The sequence below is a fragment of the Cryptomeria japonica genome, chromosome 1 (genome assembly GCF_030272615.1).
Source record: "Cryptomeria japonica chromosome 1, Sugi_1.0, whole genome shotgun sequence".
Lineage (NCBI taxonomy): Eukaryota > Viridiplantae > Streptophyta > Pinopsida > Cupressales > Cupressaceae > Cryptomeria > Cryptomeria japonica.
The window spans coordinates 694,689,830-694,710,958 of record NC_081405.1 but is presented as its reverse complement, the minus strand read 5'-3'; positions in this window follow the sequence as shown (position 1 = coordinate 694,710,958).

Genomic DNA, 21,129 nt, shown 5'->3' with positions numbered 1-21,129 from the left:
ACTTCATCCAAAAAATTTCTATAAAATTCAGTTTGAGTTGTGTCTAATAGGTGTTTTGGATGAGGGTCACGAATTTTACACCCCACTCTCAACTTTAGAACATCTCTAGCATTAGATGATACCCTTGTATTATCATGCCAAAACTTTTCAACCAAATATTTCACTTCAATAATCAATTTCATATCTGACCTGCAAAGTCTACCACTAAAACTCCAACTTTGGTTTATTGGATCACTTTCAATACTTTCTCTTCTTTTAGTTGCTCTAACCAATGTTTTAGGATGCATCTTTAAAATTCCACTAATGTTGCTTACCATCCTTTTATTCAAGGTTGCTTTATTCACTATGGCAGTTGTTATAGCTCGTCGTGCCGCATTCTTATCTTTAGAGCGACTAGTTGTACCAATAGATTCAATGGCCCTTGCAACAGTAGACATAACATGCTTAACAGATTCATCTTTTTTTGATGCTTTCACATAGATGCCTATTTTTTTCATCACTTTTCTCATTTTCCACATTCTCATCAATTGCAACATAAGTTGACATTGAATTGCAATTTTTTTTCGATTAAAAAATTCTTTGTATATTCTATTGGCATATGTTCTTATCTGTCTCCAAGAAATCTTACTGGGAAGATTATCCAAAACATTCTTTTCAATTTTTATAAAAAAGTTTCCCTGATCTTCAACAATTGGAGGATTTTCATTTTCAGCATGTTCAAAAGGATTTTCAGTGTCAACATTGAAAAGAATTTCATCTCTACCAACATGAAGATTTTCATTTTCATGCACAATTCTATCAATATCAACATTGGTATATCCAGCTTCTACTAAATCAGCAATATGAAGATCACCTATAATCACATTATCCATGTCTTGCAGAGAAGGATTTGAAGATGTACTTGGATAATTTGAAGATGTACCTGGATTTGAGGATGTTGTACTTGTAATATTCTTCATAATTATTTCATTCACATCATCATCGTCCATAATTGCATCATCTACGTCCATCTGATCCCCTAAGGCATCATCTTGAATGTTTGTCTCTTCCATTGTTGTGGATCTAGAAGCATCAGGATTATTCATTTGTCGAATCATCATTCTTCTATCCCTTTGACGTTTGGCCTCCTTCTCTCTTTCTTCTTGAATTTCCTCGACGGTCAATTTCCTCCTTTATTTCTTCTTCTGACGTTGTTTAGACCCCATGACTAAAAACTTATGCATAAATGCCACCTTCAAAAAATGGATCTAAAATTGCAACCAAAAAGCATCCAAAGGACAACTAGATCATAATATATCATGTAAAAACTCGCACATTTGAATTGACATATTTTATTATGTTAAATGATCATATATTTATACAATTCAAAAAAAAAATTAATGGTAAAAGCAAATGGGATCCCATTTTAATTTGAAACGGGATCCCGTTTGCTTTTTTTAAAAAAATAATTTGCAATAAATAACGAGATCCCGTTTTCAACACGGGATCCTGTTTTCAATACGGGATCCCGTTTGTAAAAAGATTTTTTGGGGGCCCACTTGTAGGTTCGGAATTAGGCTTGGTAAATGGTTCGGAAAGCCGAACCTGAGGCTCGAAACTGGTTTGACCTGCAACTTCAAGCCTGAATCAAGCTTCATACAAAAAAATGACTTCAAAAATATATCTGAACACCTAATTTTCAGAATTTTTTTAAACAACAAAAACCCATTATAGTACACACTGTCTAGATTCCAAATATATAATTTTTTAAGAGAATGAGGATCAATATTTTTAATTTTAAAATAATTTCTAATGAAAGAGATCCATAAACTTGAAATAACATGGTTTTTAAAAATTTTAATAACTTTTTTGTCTTTAAGTTTTGTGAAAAAAACATTATAAGGCATCAAACTAAAGACAAATCTATACAGTTTAAAAAAAAAATTAAAAAATGTTAAGTTTAGGTCAAATTATGCTTGCCGTACACGCGGATTTTTCAAAACGGTGATTATGCCCAATTAAAAAATAACAAAAAATATATATATGTGGAAAAAAATTACAAAAAAATATCCTCATCAAAGATGAGTGAGTTATAGATCTTTTCCCAAAAGGTTAAAGAACAATAGTTTCATTTAGGTCAAATTATGCTTGTCGTACACGGGCATGGTATGGTCCTAAAAAGTGACTTTTAAACTATAGGTTTTACTAATGCCTATTCAAACTTCCTTTTTAAGATCTGGGTATTGAAAAAAATTACATATTTGGAAAGTAGACTTCGAGCACTACATTTTCTATTACTGAATTTTTTCAAGAATCATCGTTTAAGTGCCTCAAATATTTAGGTCAAACAGGACGAAATCGAAAAAAAAGGGAAAAAACTCCCACTTTTTGGCCAAAAAGTGGACACAACTTCTTGCACTTACCCACTGTTAGGATTCCCAAAGATACTGAGAGGGGGGGGTGAATCAGTATCTTATCAGTTAACAGATTCTCTAATCTTATTAAACAAAATGCATTCCAAAATAGTGTACCGGTAAACCAGAAATAATGCAGTAAATAAGATCAATAACCACAACATAGAAAGCACACCATAACACAATATTTTTAATGAGGAAACCTAGTGTGGGAAAAACCTCGGTGGGATTTGTGACCCACAATATTCACTCACTGGCCAATAAATGAATATTACTTACAATAGGGCCCTACACATGCAGGAAGGCCAACTACCTAAAGCTCATTGCTTAATTACAAAAAGAGAAGTCTCACTGACTTACAAAAATGGATTATGCAAATCCAATATCATATACTGCTTCTGTTCATCATCTGCTATGCCAAGTTCAGTACCAGTTTAAGCTCATACAACTTCCATAACCCTTATTCCAAAATCTGCCTTAATATTCGCATGTTCGCATTTGCCTATTACATTTCATACATAAATGAAATACAATATCTCATACTTATATGAGTCTTATTAAAATTCACCTTGTCAGCTTACAAAAAGATTTTACAATTGAATACAAAATATAATAACCAAAATCTTGTCGACCAGGGTGTCGGTGTCCATCTTTTCCGCTGTCGGTAAACTGTCTGTCTGTGCCAATGTTTGTGCCTGTGCTGATGTCTGTGCCTGTGCTGGTGCCATAGGATTGTAAGGTTTCTATCAATGACAATACCTTCAATCACCTACAATTTTTCATTGGAGTGTGCATTTGCCAACAATCTCCCCCTTTGGCATTGATGGAACACTCATGAGAAAAAGTCAAAATTGTATCAAAAAATATCTTCCAAAACTGTGTGCTCCCCTGAGCAGATGATCTCTTTTGCCAATCATTTTTCTCATTCTACTACTCCCCCTTTGGCATCAATGACAAAGGTTGTCAATGAATGTCAATTGGGTGTAGTCCTTTTCAGGATCCCTATAACCAGTGGGTTACAATTTGATATAGATCCGCTAATGCAAAATTCAAGTTGTTAGTAAACCTATCACTATCCTTCAATGTTGCTTCTGTGCTTTGGATGGTACCAGTGAGTATGTGCATTTTCTCTTCCGGTGTCTTAAGTCTTGGAATAAGAGCCTCATAAATCTCTTTTCTCAAAGAGATGAGGATGTCTAGCTTCTGACCAAGTCTGCATTTGAGTTCCTTAGCCTTGTATTTTATTCTTTCCTTCTCCTTTTCCAATTTTTCAAGTTTCTCCTCAAAACCTGCTATCTCTTGCTCTATAACTGATATGGGTTCTTATGAACCAATGAGATTGTCAACTATATCATTTTTTTCCTTCTGTGCTATGTTGATTTCCTTGTCAATATCCACTGTTAGAAGATCAGTCTTGCAGGTGTCTTTGTACAACTCCTTAAATTTCGTTTAAGTTTTTGTTTAATGCCGGTAGAAGGGTGTCAATGTGTTCCGTGCACTTCTTTATTATCTCTTCAAAGAATTTTTCTTTTTCCTTGTTCATTTTCTCACTGAATGTCTCCTAATTTAATCTGATCAACTGTCAAAAGATTGTCGGTGATGTATTTAGACAATGTGTCTAGTTGACTCAAAGAATCTTTATTTTCCACATTGCACTTGGGTGCAATCAATTTCAATAAAAGAATAGTGTCATCAATAGCCTTATATACCTGTGCATTACACTCTATGATTTTCTTAATGGAATCTAATAATACCATTGTTACATTTGTCGGTCTAAATTTTGTTAAGGAGGAACAAGATGATTGTCCAACTGCCTTAACGATCTGCAAACTATCAGTGTGCGTAACCTCTTTTCTTATGTTGACCTCTAGTAGGTCAGTTTGTGTCTGCATTTCTACTAGTAAAGGTTTGGGTTTCTCAACTGTTGCCGGTGGCACTGTCTCTGTCTGAACCTTTTCCTCATTAGTTTTCTTAGAATGTACCTCTATCGGTTTCTTTGTGTTATCCACTGTCAATTTCTCAGACTGTGTCTCAATGTTAACTACTAGTTTTTTTGTATGTACCTCTGAACTATCTACTACCAGTATCTCAACAGATTTATCAGTAGTCGGTTGCTCAGTAGGTTTTTCAGTGTGTACATCAGTGGTATCTTCTTTTCCAGTGTCTAGGGGATCGGTTGATTTTGAGTATGTGTTTCAATCCCAATCTCAACATTTCCAACTGTATCCTCAACTTTTGTCTCAACTGCAATGTCCTCAGTCAGTGGCTTAGTTGTACATCTCTCTTCTTAGTTGATTCCTTATCAACCACAATGTTGACTTCTTGAGTGTCAATATTCATGGTATACAACACCTCTGAATCAAGATTGGTATCTTCATGTGTTGTCTCCATACTCTCAACATTATCTATTACCGGTGGTGTATCAATATTTACAACCAGTGGAGTATCAGAAGAAGGTGGGGGCAAGTTATCTGTTACCTTTATGCTTGGAGGACCACCTATCTTTCCTTTACCTTTATCCTTTTCTTTTTGATAGACTTTGAAAGTCTTTGGTCGTTTAAGCTCTTTTTGCTTTTCCTTCTCTACAAAGAAGATATCCCATTTGTCTATTGTCTCTTCAGTGATCTCATTTACTCTACCAGCCATTAATGCTACATGTCGGTGACCGGTGGAAAATACAGTCTTGTTTGCTTCACTTATCAGTTCATCAATTTCTTTTCCTGATTTTGTACGATGAACTGTAAGTAGTTTTTCTACCTTTATCTTCTTGTCCAGTTCCACAATTGCTAACCTTTTTGCATCTAACCTTTTGTACAAGTCATTAGGCAAGTCATCTACAACTTCTATCAAAAATTTCTTATAAATATCTAAGTGTAGAATAACACTATTTTCTATGCTTTCCTTTTCTTCATTAGTAAAAGTGTTATACAACTTGCTAATATTTGACAAGTTGCCATCTTCAGTTATTTCATTCAAAAGATTATCAAGTGGGGGAAAACTTGTTTTTCCTTTTTCTTCCTTGGTGTTATTTTCTTTGCTAGAGGCCTTACTGCCTGTTGTTTCTATCTTGTTCTCTTAGGAGTAGGAGCGGGTACCGATGAAGGTTTCCTTTTCCTTACTACCCTTTTGAATTCAGCCGGTATTTCACTGTCGGAGGAGGTAGCAACCGGTGAAAGATGTGTTTTCGGTTGTAATCCTTCCAAGTCGCTCTCCTTAATACCAGTCATATTCAATATATCTTCTTTGATCTCTTTTGCCTGTCTAGTTGCCTTTCTAATTGTTTGTTCTATTTTCTTTATTCGTTTCTGAGATTGAATTTTGCTTTCAATAGTTTCTGCACTACCAAATATTTCTTCTGTTGGTTCTCTAGGGGCTTCTAGAAGGGCTTTTGCATGAGTTTCTATTATGTTCTCATCAGCCTCATAACCCATCTCTGTAACCCAAACTATCCTCAGAACCACTACCTCCATCCAGATTTCATCCTTCTTTATAACAAAACATATCTCTTTTTGATATTTATCAACTATGGATTGAGATAGTCTTTCCCTAATTTTCATTCTAGCCTTCAGTGCCTAAAAGTGTTCAATTATGTTCTTCTCCTTGTCATCTCCCATGTTATTAAGAATATCCAAAAGTTGTTTTCCTACCAGAATGTCAAAACCAAAATCCTTTATGCCAATATCGGGAACTTCCTTGGTGATATACAACAATAGACGTACAAGTAAGTTGCCAAATCTGAATGTGCCTTTCTTGTCACCCTTAAGTTTCTTCAGATTGTCTATTAGCTCATCTTTTAACCATTCACATATGTCAATCTTCACATTACTGTTTACTAAGTCATAAGCACTCTTGATACATAAACTAGAAACGGAGTTTAATCTGTTGGCATGTGTAGCTTTGAATCCAAGAATCATGCTAATGAATCTTACATTGATATCCTTTACATCATTTACTCTCAGGGATCTCTTATCATAGGTTGCATCGGTTAGGGTCATTACAGTGTCGTTTGGAACCTTTTTAGTCTAATCAGGCCTACTACTAGTGGAAGGTAAGCCTGTCACTACCCTAACTACTTCTTTGGTTATCTAATGAATGGAATCTAGCCAAAAGAACTCCCCATGAACTCTTCTCAATACAATCCTTATGACCTCTTTGGGAAAATCAGGGATGCTAAGTATCTCCACCAAACCTAGGGTTTCAATTATCTTGTGTTTTGGTTTTACATTACCATTTTCATCACATATTACTGTCTTATGCATGTTCATAATCTCATTAGCGCCTAGTTCTTCAATATGACAATGTATGTAAATTCTAGGATCCTCATCATATGAAACTCCTTTGGGTATTTTAGAAAATGCTCCTAGGTTATCATCCTTCTTCGCTACTTCGAGAATGATTTTAAATATGGGCCTAGGGCATTTAATCACTTCAAATATTGCAGGGTTTGCAATGAATTCAGGTGCAGAGGAGGAAGCCATTGTATAAATACCTTAATCTACCTTTAGGTTTGAATGCTTGAATGATTTGCTTCACTTCTCGTTGTGGATGCCTTCGCTTGGGTTTTCTAAGGAAAATTGAATGCTCGGTGAGTGGAAAGGAGTGAAAAACACTTGCTTTATAATGTCATTTCCTTCAACTACCACATTAAATGTCTGTCAGTTAAGTGAAACTTAACACATCTGCCAGTAAAGAAGTAATTCAACTTCTCACCATCAACCGAGGGTAAACTAGCATGTTTTTAAATTTGTTTTCATACCCCCAAAGGATTTCTTTTTCAGTTAGATGAAGAATCTCCTGCTGGTGGAGTGATACTTTATTCTACCGGTGAGGGAATAGCTTCATTAACATTCATATCTAACTTTCTAATCCATTGTTTTGAAAATTCTTGCTTTACTTCTTCAACCTTCTCCTTACCTTTAAAACTAGGTCCTTTGTTATTTTCTAGTGATGCCTTAATTCTACAAAATTTTGCAATATGTCCAATCTTGTTACAAGCATAACAAGTCACATTATTTTTTTGAATAGCTTTTCCATATCCTATGTCGGTATGTGTTCTGCATTGATTAGATGAGTGTCCAAATCTTCCACAAATATAACATCTTACATTCATTCTGTAGTTTTCTGAATTATGACCAACTTTGTTGCATTTAGAACATTGACCGGTGGGTGCATTGGTGTTCTAATAGTTTCTAGATCTGCATTGATTTTCTCTATGACCATACTTGTTACAGTTAAAGCATTTCCCATTAAATTTTTAGGCATTAGGTTGTCTTACCAGTTTACTGTGATCATGATTGTTTGCAGTACCAGAGCTTTCACCAACTTCAAAGCTGAGACCATTAGTATCTCCATAAGGTTTCTGATTTTTTAGCATGTCATCAAGTTCTTCTGAGCTTTTCTTGAATTTCTCCTTGTGTTGATTTGCAGTAGCCAACTCATTTTCTAAGAAATCTTTATGTCTCATGAGTTCAGTTTTATCATGCTCCAAGTGAATTATATTTGTCTTCAACATATCATTTTCATGACTAAGTCTTATATTTTCATTTCCAGCATCATTGATTCTCCTAGCCAGGTCATCTTCATTCTTTTTTCGGTCTTCAATGTCTTTACAAAACATCATAGTCATATCTTCCATCTCATTCCTCAAGGTCATGTTTTCTTGCTTCATCTTGCTTATAAGATCATTAAGAGTTTATTTTTCATCATCATCACTCTATATCTTCTCATGAAGTTCTCTTCTTTTGTTCCTAGCAATAGTGAGATTTTCTTGAAGTCCTTGAATGATTTCCTATGCAGCCTTCAAATCATCTTCAAGTTTCATATTTTTCAGTTTTTCTGCATCATAATCTGCAAGAGCTGTTTCTAGTTGCTTTCTTAGGTTTTCCATCTGTACCAGTGTCAGAATATTCCTCAAGCTATTAGGCTTTTGAAAATAGAGGAACAGGCTCTGATACCAATTTTTAGAATTCCCAAAGATACCAAGAGGGGGGGTGAATAAGTATCTTGCCGATTAACAGATTTTCTAATCTTATTAAACAAATTACATTCCAAAACAATGTACCGGTAAACTATAAATAATGCAGTAAATAAGATCAATAACCACAACATAGAAAGCACACCATAACACAATATTTTTAATGAGGAAACCCGGTGTGGGAAAAACCTCGGTGGGATTTGTGACCCACAATATTCACTCACTGGACAATAAATGAATATTACTTACAATAGGGGCTTGCACATGCAGGAAGGCCAACTGCCTAAAGCTCACTACTTAATTATAAAAAGAGAAGTCTCACTGACTTACAAAAATGGATTATGCAAATCCAATATCATGTACTGCTTCGGTTCAGCATCTGCTATGCCAGGTTCAATACCGGTTTAAGCTCATACAACTTCCATAACCCTTATTCCAAAATCTGCCTTAATATTCGCATGTTCGCATCTGCCTATTACATTTCATACATAAATGATCTTACAATATCTCATACTTATATGGGTCCTATTACAATTTGCCTTGTCGGCTTACAAAAATATTTTACAATTAAATACAAAATATAATAACCAAAATCATGTCGGCCAGGGTGTCGGTGTCCATCTTTGTCGCTGCCAGTAAACTGTCTATCGGTGCCGGTGTTTCTGCTTATGCTGGTGCCATAGGATTGTAAGGTTTCCATCAATGACAATACCTTCAATCACCTACAATTTCTCATTGGAGTGTGCATTTTCCAACAGATACTTATGGGTGAGAATACGGGCCCAAAGTTGATGTTGACTGGTACACCAATGCCAATAAAGCTTAGCTGCAAAAACTTGCCCATTCAAAATAGCAGAACATAATCCCAGAATACCCACTTTCTTCAATCTACACAGTTTTCCACCTAACAAGGCTCCACTTAGCAGACGACAAGTTACCGCTCCAAAGAAATTGTTGAGAGAGAGTATCAAATTCCTTAAGGAAATACATAGGGGCTTCCTAAACAAAGCACCTGTAAGTAGGAAGAGCTTGGATAACAAACTTAAGGATAGTCCCTCTAGAAAAATTAGATAACCAATGATGACTCCAATGAGTGACCTTCTTATGCAACTTATCAAGCAAAATCTGTCAGGAAGACCTAGGTTGTCTACCAATGGTAAGAGGAATACCCAAGTAGACAAAGGGAAGAGACCCAATCTAAAACCTCAATATAGTCCCAATCCTCCTTTGAACAGTCGTAGGAATATTAAAAAAGAAAATGGAAGACTTCTACTCATCGACCTTTTGACCCAAACCAGCAAGGTAAGTATCTAAAGCTTGCCTAAATGATTCAACTTCCCAAAGACAAGTCATCCCTATAAGAGAAGTGTCATCCACAAACTAGAGATGAGAAAGCTTTGGCAAACCATTTCCCACTACCAACCATGAAGCAAGCCCTGACAAACCCGAAACTTAAGAAATCGACCCAACCCCTCAGCCATAATAATAAACAAATAAGAAGAAAGAGGGTCCCCTTGTCAAAGACCCCTAGTGGCACCAAAAATATTTCAAGGTTCTTCATTCACATTAACCAAAAAAGAAGAATAACACAACTCATAGTCCAACTCACCCAATTTGGACAAAAACCAAAGGCTAAAAGAATATTCTCAAGAAACTCTACTTAACTTTGTCATAAGCTTTGGCCATGTCTAACTTGATGAACATAGATTTTTCCTTAGAAGTTGTCATAGAATGAATGACTTCAAAAACCATCACCATGCCATCCAAAATTTGTTTACCAATAATAAAACCCCCTTGCTCCTCAGAAATGACAACAAGAAGACAAGTTTTGAACCTCTCTTCAATCAATTTAGTAATAATCTTGTACACCACATTACAAAGAGCAATAGGTCTAAAGAATTCAAGCTTATTAGCATCTTCCTTTTAAGGACTGAGAACCAAAAAAGTAGAATTAAAGGCTCAAAGAATCTATTTACTATGGAGAGATTCCCAAACAATCTCCAATAAATCCGGATTAATAATATCCCAAAATTCCTAGAAAAATTCAACTAGGAAACAATTAAGACTCGGAGCTTTACCTTGATTCATCCTGAACACAACCTCCTCTAGTTCAGGCATAAAAATTGGATGAATGAGAGAATCATTAATTACATTGGTAATTAAAGAGGGAATGCAAGAAAGGATCAAATTCTTATCATCCTCAGTGCAAGGTGAATCTTCAGCAAATAGAACAGAGTAAAACTGACGAGCTTCTCTAGACAAAGTCGGCAGAGAAGAAATTGAAAGACCCTCAAAATTAACCAAAGAAGAAATATAACTCTTATTATGATGGGCCTGAACAGAATGATGGAAGAAAGTAGTATTATTATCCCCTTCCTAAAGCCAATCAATCTGATCCTTCTATTTCCAAAAAATCTTCTCATGAACCTCCCACTCCTCCACATTTCTCATAGCCTGGGATTCAACTTTTCCAAGAGCATCTAAAAAAACAAAATACAGAATTTGGAGAGTAATCACATCAAGGCATGCCAGAGCATCCTTTTTCTTGGCCTGGAGGTTGTCAAAACACAACCTATTACATTTCATAAGGTGATACTTAACATATTGAAGCTTCTTAACAAATGAGTACATAGATATACCATAAGTAGGGCCCCCATCTCACCACCATTGGGCTACAAGATCATGTAGGGAAGAGTTTGAAAGCCACATAAGCTGAAATTTACAAGGATTCTTTGGAATTGTAAAAGAAGAAGCTAAAAACTTAATTGGCCAATGATTAGAACCCCTCCAGTCAAGAATTTCATAACAAGTAACTGAGCTACCCCCACCCAAAAATTGGAGATAATAAAATGATCCAACCATTCAGAGATTTATTCCTTCCCACTTTGTCTATTATTCTAAGTGAAATCCCTTTAGAAGGCTTAATGTCAACTAAAGTAAGAGAACCCACATTTACCTAGAAAAGATCAGAACTAGGACCAAGCCTAGGCAACCCCCCTCTTTTCTCCTCTAATATCAACATAGAATTGAAATCACCAGCTAAAACCAAAGGGAGATATGGAGCACGTGATTGAACATACCTAATATGAGCCCAAAACTGAATTTTAGCATGGATATCAATTGGAGCACAAACATTAGTGACCAAAATAGCCTCACCAGTTTTCAAAGCTCTAGCAACCATGGATATGGATGAATGACTAGAAATCCACCAAAGAGGAGCAACCTTATGTGGGTCCCAAATAAGAGCCAAACCTCCAAATTTTCCCTAAGAAATAATACACTGACATTGACCAGAAAACAAGATACAAGAAGCATACTGAATCATGAAGTCAACTGAAAGCTTAGTCTCTTGTACAAAAGATGTCTAGAGAATGAACTACAACCAAATCATGAATATCCTTTTGATGGGAGGTTTTATTCAACCCCCTTAAATTTCAGTACAAAATAATCATGGAGGTGATTGGAGGAAGTGAACATCAATGGGCTTAACGGACCCAGATTCCACCAACAGTTCCCTAGCTAACTTGATCTTCTCCTAGTCCTTTTTTCATCCAGCTTTTGAAGAACTATCAAATGAAACCTTCTTAAGGGACTTTTGTTGCAAACCCAAAGCCTAAGAGGACCCTCTTCCCTTGCTAGAAGCTAACACCTCCTTAGCCAAATCTGCCAAGACAATATCATCCTACAAATTTGTAGAGTCACCTGGGCCTCCCAAATCAAGACCATGCTCATTAGGGAGCTCCCCCTGTTGTTGCACATCAACTGAACCCATAATAACATTCCCCTGCTCTTTCACAACATCCATATTCATACCTATAGCCCGAAAAGAAACATCCACTGGAATCCCTTCCTCCAAGGCTGAAGTGTCCAACGCCTCAAATTTGTTGAAGCCCTCATCAATTTGACTATCCCTATAAGATCTATTTTGTCCTCTAGCCTTAGCATGAGGCTTTGCAAGCATAAACCCATCTTTATCAGGGCCACGATCTTTTAGTGGAGCCTTTTCTTTGTCCCCAGTATCCCCCTCTAGAGTTGAGGAAAACGAAGTAACCCCAACTGCCCTACTAACCCCAGGACACTATCACTGAAGGTGTCCATACTCATGGAAAATGCAACAACGAAAAGGAAGAGATTCATAGTCTAATTGTTGAACCCATGAGAAAGAGCCTAAAAAAGTTTCCAAAGAATCTAGCAAAGGATAATTTAAATCAATCTCAACACAAATACAAGTAAAATAAATAACCTTTTTCTTAAGGGTTTGTTGAGCTATCGCAGCCAACTTGCCAAGAAGAGTAGAAATTCGTTGCAAGATATCCTCCCTTTAAAACTCCAAAGGGGGTCACGGACGGCAAAACTAGATAGGAACCCTCAAAGGCAATTCTTCAGCCTAATTGAAACCCGCAAGCCAAGGTTTAATGAACAAACCCACATGATTGTAAAAATAGGGTCCTCCTTCAAAAACATGATTTCGATTAGACATGAAGGAAAAAATAACCAAGAAATAGCTATTCGCAGCCAGCATGATATCCATGTCGCCTTCAACCTACCAAGAATGGTGGATCCAAGCTTCCAACGCTAACAAAGAAATATGAATACCAAGAAATTTACAAATCAGAGCATGTTTGCTCCAATAAGCAACATCTTCCATAACCGATTCGAGCGGAATCACGTGGAAGGAGATAAATTATTGTTCACTTAAATTTTTATTTTTTATTTTTTATTTTATATTAATTATAAAGAAATGGGAGAGCAAATAGAATGCAGGATGATGGCGATGGTCTAGTTCTCCTGTGCGGGCTAGGGATTCCCTGGCCTTGCATTTCTTCTGTGCAGTGTGTTGTGTGGTTGGGACATGCTTTCATTCATCTAGTGATGGAGAAACATAGTCTATTCATTATCAAAGATAAATTATAAAACATTTATAAACTCTCTAAATAATATAGCACTTTCAAACAAACAATGCTCAATTTAAAGGTTGCACGTTGTAATGGTGGAAAATTCGTGAATGATAGATCAAGAGGAAAACTACCCTTTCCCTCAAAGAGAGATGAGAGTCTCACTATTGATTACCCTTCAAACACTTTTCACCATGTTACATTTGGAAGAGGAGAGGATAATTCACTAGATTCAATCTCTCCACACGAAGATGGTAGATTGAATTCTAAATGAAATGGGAATGATAAGTTGATCCCCTCTTCCTTGTTTGAAATGGAAAGGAATTGATTGAATTATGTAATGCAAAAGTGACAAAGAATTGATTATAAATTGAGATCGGTATATGGGATGAAGTTGTGCACATGGATCTGGCAGTAATATATAGAGACAAAGTCACCCTACAAATTTGAGGAAAATTTGTCCAGACTGTGGCGGGAATGTACATGGTCCTCCAAAAAATCCGCAAAATGAAAAGGGTTTTTTTGCCTCCTCAAATGGAGCCCAAATCAGAAAGTATAGTTGCGCACTTGCAACCTACATATAGAAAAGAGAGGAAAATGAGTTGGGATTGGGGGTTTGTCTTTAGTTCAAACCCCAGATTTGGAATTAACCAAGTAATGAAAGAAAGTACTTGCAAGTAGATGTAAATGAAAGACCAAATTTTGAATCACCTCAAGGGAGGTTGTGATAGCAATGTTGATAGAAGTGTTTGTGTGGAATTGAATGTTGCAATCAATCTCCTCTTCAATGGTTGAATCCTTGACTTGAATGCAACACCTAGCCTTGAAGGGAGACTTGATAATGCTCGATGCTGGAAAGGGATGCTTGAATGCTTGAATGCCCAATCGCTCATGCAACTTGAACTTATCCAACTTCAACTTTTTCAACTTTATGCAAATGAGAGGATGAATGCCCCTTAAATACATGTCAGTGGATTTGATTTTCATCATAGGCCAACATCAGGGGAGTTTCCCGCCCGGTGCACAACCAACAATGCAACCCTATGAAGGGTCCTACCCCAAAATAGGGCAAGCCCCTATCTTAGGAGGACAAGGGCACCACGCCCCTATCCTACCCCTTTCTCTAGGGCAGAATGCGGATGGGGTGATGCAGAGGCCAAGGAAGAAGCTGTTTCTGAGGGTTGAGCAATCTCCGGTCTCCGATCAAGCTAGAGGATTTTAACTCGCGTGTGTGGGGACCCTAGTGCAGTTGAAACTTGCCAGGGTCACAATTTTATGACACTAAAAACTTAAAGTTGTGGTATTTACATTTTGTGCACCTTTTTATATAATTAGATAGTGGTCACATAAATTTTGTGGTGATTTCTTAACTATTAGTCTACTTAAAGTAGTGTTTTTAAAGCCAAGGTGTAAGAATTTTGAGCTAATTTTGTAACCCTTTGTTCTCTAAAATGATTTTATCTTACTTTAACTTTTAAAAAAATCTAAAGAATTTATACAAATAGGGTAATGATGATTATTCATTGATATTCTCATTTTGGGTGTTTAGGATCTTACGATCTTCAAAGGCACACAACCAAGTATGCATAATAAGGTTTGTGAGCTAATTTTTTTACGAAAGTAATAGACATTCCATCTAGATGATTTTTTAGGTCATATACACATCACATGATGATGAGAATGCAATTCTAGAACATCTCAAAAATAAAGGATTTCTTCCATAGGGAGGACTGTTTATTCTAATCGCATGGTTGGAGAGATGAGGGTAAAAATAATAAATGCAAGAAGTGATTCTCTACTAAATTACTCTAGTTTCTTGCTCTATTGGAACTTATTCCTACTTCATACTTGACATAATACCTAGAAATTGAGACATTCATTGTATCATGGTTTCCACCACTTAGTCTTTAGTGTCATGACTGATTTGGGGCATTTATAGAATAGAAATAATTTCCATTTTCAATTTTATTTTGATGAAATGGATATCTTAACAAAACTACACTACCTTAGTATGGTTTGTAGTACTTCCAATTTGATATAGGTATACTTGATAAATGGACATTCACTTAAACATGCATTCAATATTTTGTATAGGACCTTGTATGAGCATGCTGCTTATGAATGTTATAATTCTCATATTTACAAAGATGTATGTTGGAATTTTAGTTGTATATCTAGAATAATGCCAACATTCTCATCCGGTAAGTTAGAAGAGGAAAAAATCATTTTTAAAATGAACTAAATTGTCATAAGCCCATGCATGTTTGTCAATCTAAAACAACCTTACTTTTGAAGTAACAAAGCCTGGATATATTAAATTGAAAATAGATTTCATATATTATTTCTCTCTAAAAGAAATAAATTTGGAAACATATCATTTAAATAATATATCTCCAACCTAATTTTCATGATGGATTCTAGAATAGATAAGTTTACAAGTGAGACACAACCTCAATAAGTATAGGGAAGACCAACCAACTCTAGTAATTTAACAAAAGGCATTAAATCAAATTTAATAAACTACATATCCAATTTTCTAACAATGATTTGTAAACTTGTTAAGAACAAAGAAAAACTAAACTGTGCCATATAAACTTATGAATGTGTTTGTAAATCTAAAAATTAGATTAACCAATAAAATAAAATGTGATTGCGCATTGAAAAAAAGTATAAAATCAGCAATATCATAAGGTACACCATATGTACCTAGAGAAATGTTTTGGGGAAAAAACTCCACATGAGAAAGGGAGCAAGGATATATTATTAATCTTTAAGAAGAGATATCCAATAACAAACTTCACTATAATTCTTTGAGAAATTCAACAACACCCTACTACTTGCAACTCAATATGAAACTTTACACGAAACTCACAAAAGGACCAAGTGCTCATAATACTTGGGCTCATAACCAGCCCCAATAGCCAAATCATGCTACTAACGGGATTCAACAACAAGGCTAACAACAAAGTCAATAGTGTAGGCCTTGCAGATCAAGAGATGTGTCTCCCTGATAGTTTATGCCATTGGGTCTCGAGCCAATTGAATTAGTTATGAAACATTTGATTCAAACCAATTTAATAAAGTTGTCAACATAAAAGAGAAACCACCAGTAAAACCACATTGGTGGAATGACAATGCATATTGTGATTATCATTGGTCCAAAGGACATAAGACGGCATCATGTTTTCAATTGAAACACCCTATCCAAGATTTGATTGATCAAGGTGTAATTGAGGTTTTTTCTCCTATCAATACTTATAATGTCAATCACAATATTTTCAAGAATCCCTTACTTGATCATGATAAGGGAAAATCCTCCACTTCAAATGCAAACCAAAAAGGAAACATTAATTATACCAACACTTCTCATAATTACACTATAAATTACTTTTGTGCATCATACAATCGTGTGTCAATCATATGGATCAAGGAACAAGATGCCCCATGTGCATTGGATACTTGTAGGTACAAGTTAGTCCTAAAAGGAGCTCCTTCAAGTCCTCCTAAACCATCCCTCATGATTCAGTATAACCTCCTTGACCATTTGGGAAAAACACATGCACAAATTTCAATCCTTGAGCTATTAAGAATGTCTCCCATGCATAGAACTATTTTTGATAAAGCTCTAACTAAGCCAATTGTACCCACTAACATTGATGTTGACCAATTCCAAGCCAAGATAGGACATCTCACCACCTCTCAGCATGTTTTTTTCATACAATGACTTTTCTCGCGAGAAATTGTATCATAATGACCCCTTGCACCTTGAAGTGTCCATCCATAATTGTAAGATCAGATGAGTTTTGATAGACAGCGAAGCAGGCCTCAATATCTATACTTTGAGAATCATAATTGCTCTCGGCTTTGCTGAAAGTGATATAGATCCTTATAGAAGGATAACAAAGCCTATGATAATGTTGAGTGCCCATCTAAAGGTGTGATTACTTTTCCCATCAGAGTGGTTCCAGTGATAGAGAACACTTTGTTGTAGGTTTTGGATTTAGACCTTCCATACAACATGATTTTGGGTCGCCCTTGGATCCATGCCACGAAAGTGGTTTCGTCCAACTATCATCAATGTTTGAAATATCCATACAATGGAATTGAGATAACAATTCTTGGAGATCCTAATCCTTTTTTGTTTTGTGCTAACTTGAAGAGAACTCTCAAACAACAAGTACCAATAAATAGAGAAGCACCTTCTCCTAGCTCCTCTCAATATGTGGATCCCAAAAATTGTTAGAATCTATCAAGGGCAAGATGAAAATTCAAGATCAAGGATGTGGAGGGTATTCCATAACCCAGACATTTCTCATTGATAAGCTACCTATCTCACCAAAATCATATGGGAAACCACATCTTTTGCACAAAGAACCTAAAACTATCATCTAATATCAACCCCCCACAACATTTGCAAAATGGATAGAATTGAACAAAGAAACTCTAGATGAAGATGTATCAAATTGGCTCTATAAAGATGAAGTATACATACCACCTGTCAAATTACCAATGGAAAAATATGGAAAAGGTTTCACCGTAATGCAGAAAAAAGGATATGGTGGGCATAGTGGTTTGGGTTTAAACAAACAAGGAAGGATAGAGCCAGTCATTCCTGAAATGCTACACAAAACTTTGGGGTTGGGCTTTGTACCATTGTGAATCAAAACCTCATCTACTAAATTGACTTCGTACAAAAAAGGGTGTGATTCTAATGTTGAACTAACACCTAAGGATTCCCATCTTGAAACCGACTCAAATGAATGGTAGTGAGACTCTTACTTGGCCACTTCATATGCCTTAGAGAATATTTTCATTAGCCCTGATGACTTACTTGTGGAAGACAAAAATGAAAAAATTCCCCCTCCTTTCAAAACCTATCCTCAAGCTTGGATAGAAACATTTTGGAATCCAAGCACTAATTTTGAAGCAAGCAGTTCAAATAGTGATACCACTGATATTCATGTTTTCACTATATTTACCCAAGCCCTTTCAAATATCGATGACTGCATGCCCCTTGGATACCCTGATCTTATCCAATGGGACCAACAAGAGCCACCCAGTCTTGATTGCTTCAATAATGATGAAGAAACTATAAAAAAAATTGAACTCTAGGAAGGCATAACACAAGGTGATCGCAAGGTCAAATTGGCTATTGATTTGGAATCCACGACATATTTTGGGGAGTCAACTCCATCTTCTAGTCACAAAAGTAAAAAAAGAAAATAAAAAAGAAAAAATCAAAAAGAATAGGTCTCTGGGTGAAAACTGCAAGGCATCTTTAGACCATAAAAAAGTAAAAATAAAGGATGTATATGTGGGTGAAAACCTCTCTAAGGTGCACAAGGATGGAAGATTGGACATACCCCCGTCAATTTAGGACAAATCACCATTTCTTGTGGAGATGATTGAGGAAATAGATTTGGGTACACCAGACAACCCTAAGGTCATTCACTTTGTTGCTTCACTATCAGAACAAGAAAGGGAATAATTTGTAAAGTTTTTCTTAGAAAAGAATATCAAAATTGCATGGTCTTACACAGACATGCCAGGCCTATATCCTAAATTGGTCCTTCATCACTTGCCACTGAAACCAAGCTCAAAGTTAATCTAGGAAAAACTGAGGAAGATGCACCCACAAGTTGCCTTTTTAGTAAAAGCAGAACTCAAAAAATTATTGGATGTGGGCTTCATAAGACTAATTGAATACATAGAATGGATTTTCAATTTGGTACCAGTCAATAAAGCCATTGGGGGCATAAGAATCTGCACTAATTTTAGGGACTTGAACAAAGCATGTCCCAAAGATGACTTTCCTCTACCATATATTGATATCATAGTAGACATGACGACTAGCTATGAGATGTTGTCACTGATAGATGGCTTCTTCGACTACAACCAGTTCTGTATAACTCTTGAAGGCCATATGTGCATGGGGAACATACTACTAGAATGTGATGCCATTTGGCTTGAAAAATGCTGGAGAAACATATCAATGAGCCATGACAATAATATTTCATGACTTCATGCATACATTAATGGAGGACTATGTTGATGACTTGTTATGTAAATAAGTCATGAGAGACAATCATCTCAACATCTTGGCCCCAATATTTGATAGAATGGAGGGATAAAAACTCAAGTTAAACCCGAATAAATATGTTTTTGGGGTAACATCAGGCAAGTTGTTAGGCTACATTATCTCTTACAGAGGAATTGAGGTGGACCCTACCAAGTTAAAAAAAAATTATGGATATGCCTCCTCCCACAAATTTTCATACACTCAAAAGCATTTAAGGAAAATTGCATTCCATTCAGCAATTCATAGTGCAATTGGCAAACAAGTGTCACCCTTTTTAGCATCTACTTCATAAACGGGTAGCTTTCAAATAGACTAAGCAATGCCAACAAGCATTTCAAACGCTCAAAGATTATCTCTTGTGACCACCAATATTAATTCCTCCAATATAAGGGAAACCTTTTATTTTATACATCTCTGCAACTACCACAACACTTGGAGCTCTCTAAGCATAGCAAGATCAAGAAGGAAAAGAGAGCAATTTACTATATCAGTCAGATGTTAGTTGGCTACAAATTGAATTATTCTACCATTGAGTGAGCATGCTTAATAGTAGTATTTGTAGTCCAAAATCTCTGACACTACATGCTAAATCATAAGATACTACTTGTAGCCAAAATTGTTCCATTGAAGTATTTGCTTAAGAGAGCAGCTCTCACTAACCAATTAGAAAAGTGGGTAATGATCCTGAGTGAGTTTGATATTGATTATACCGACAGAAAGGCAATAAAAGGACAAGTAATAGCTTATCAAGTCGCAAATGTACCTAGCCAAGATTATCATCCCTTATTGACTATTTTTCCCGATGATTTAGTCTTTATAGTAACTCCTTCTAATGCATGGAAATTGTATTTTGATGGATCACCCACCAAATTTAGCTTGGGCTAGGATGATTGTTTGTAACACCTCAGGGTGATACCATTACAAAATCATACAGGATCACTTTTGATTGTACTAATAACATTGTAGAGTATGAGGCTTTGGTCACAAGGCTCAGGATACTAGTCTAGTGGCATATCACACATCTTCAAGTCTATGGGGATTCCCAACTTGTCATTTGACAAGTAAATGATGACTATGATACCAAAGATGAAAAACTTCCCCTATAAACAATTGGTGGAGTTCTTTTAAACAAAGTTCACTATCATCCAATTTAATGAAGTCCCAAGGCTATAAAATGAATCAGCAGATGCTACAGCAATAATTTCTTCTATGTTAGATATGCCTTAGAATGTGGAAAGATATGAATTCCTAGTGGAGCAGTTATTGATCCCATCTTTTGAGATCCCACAATCAGATCTGGTGTGTATAATTGTTGGTCCTAATTCCCCATGGTACAAGGACATTTATGAGTATCTAAAATCCCAATCCATACCACCAAACCTTTCCTATAACCAATGTTGATACTTTATGCAACAAACTACTAAGTACATCATCAATGGTGACACCCTTTACCATCGCTCCTTTGACCACACCCTCCTCAGGTGTTTGGATTCTGACAAAGCACAAACAAATTTACACAATATTCATGATAGTATATGTGGGTGCCATTTCAATGGTCTAATTTTGGCTAAAAATTTGGTACGAGTTGGCTACTACTAGCCGACAATGAAACAAGAGGCCCATGATTTTGCCAAGAATGGTATAAATGCCAACTATATAGAGATTTGATTCATGTGCCTACACAAGAGCTTCAACTTTTTATATCTCCATGGCCCTTTTCTCAATAGGGACTTGACCTCATTGGTAAGATTCACCCGACATATGTAAACAAACACAAATTCATCATAA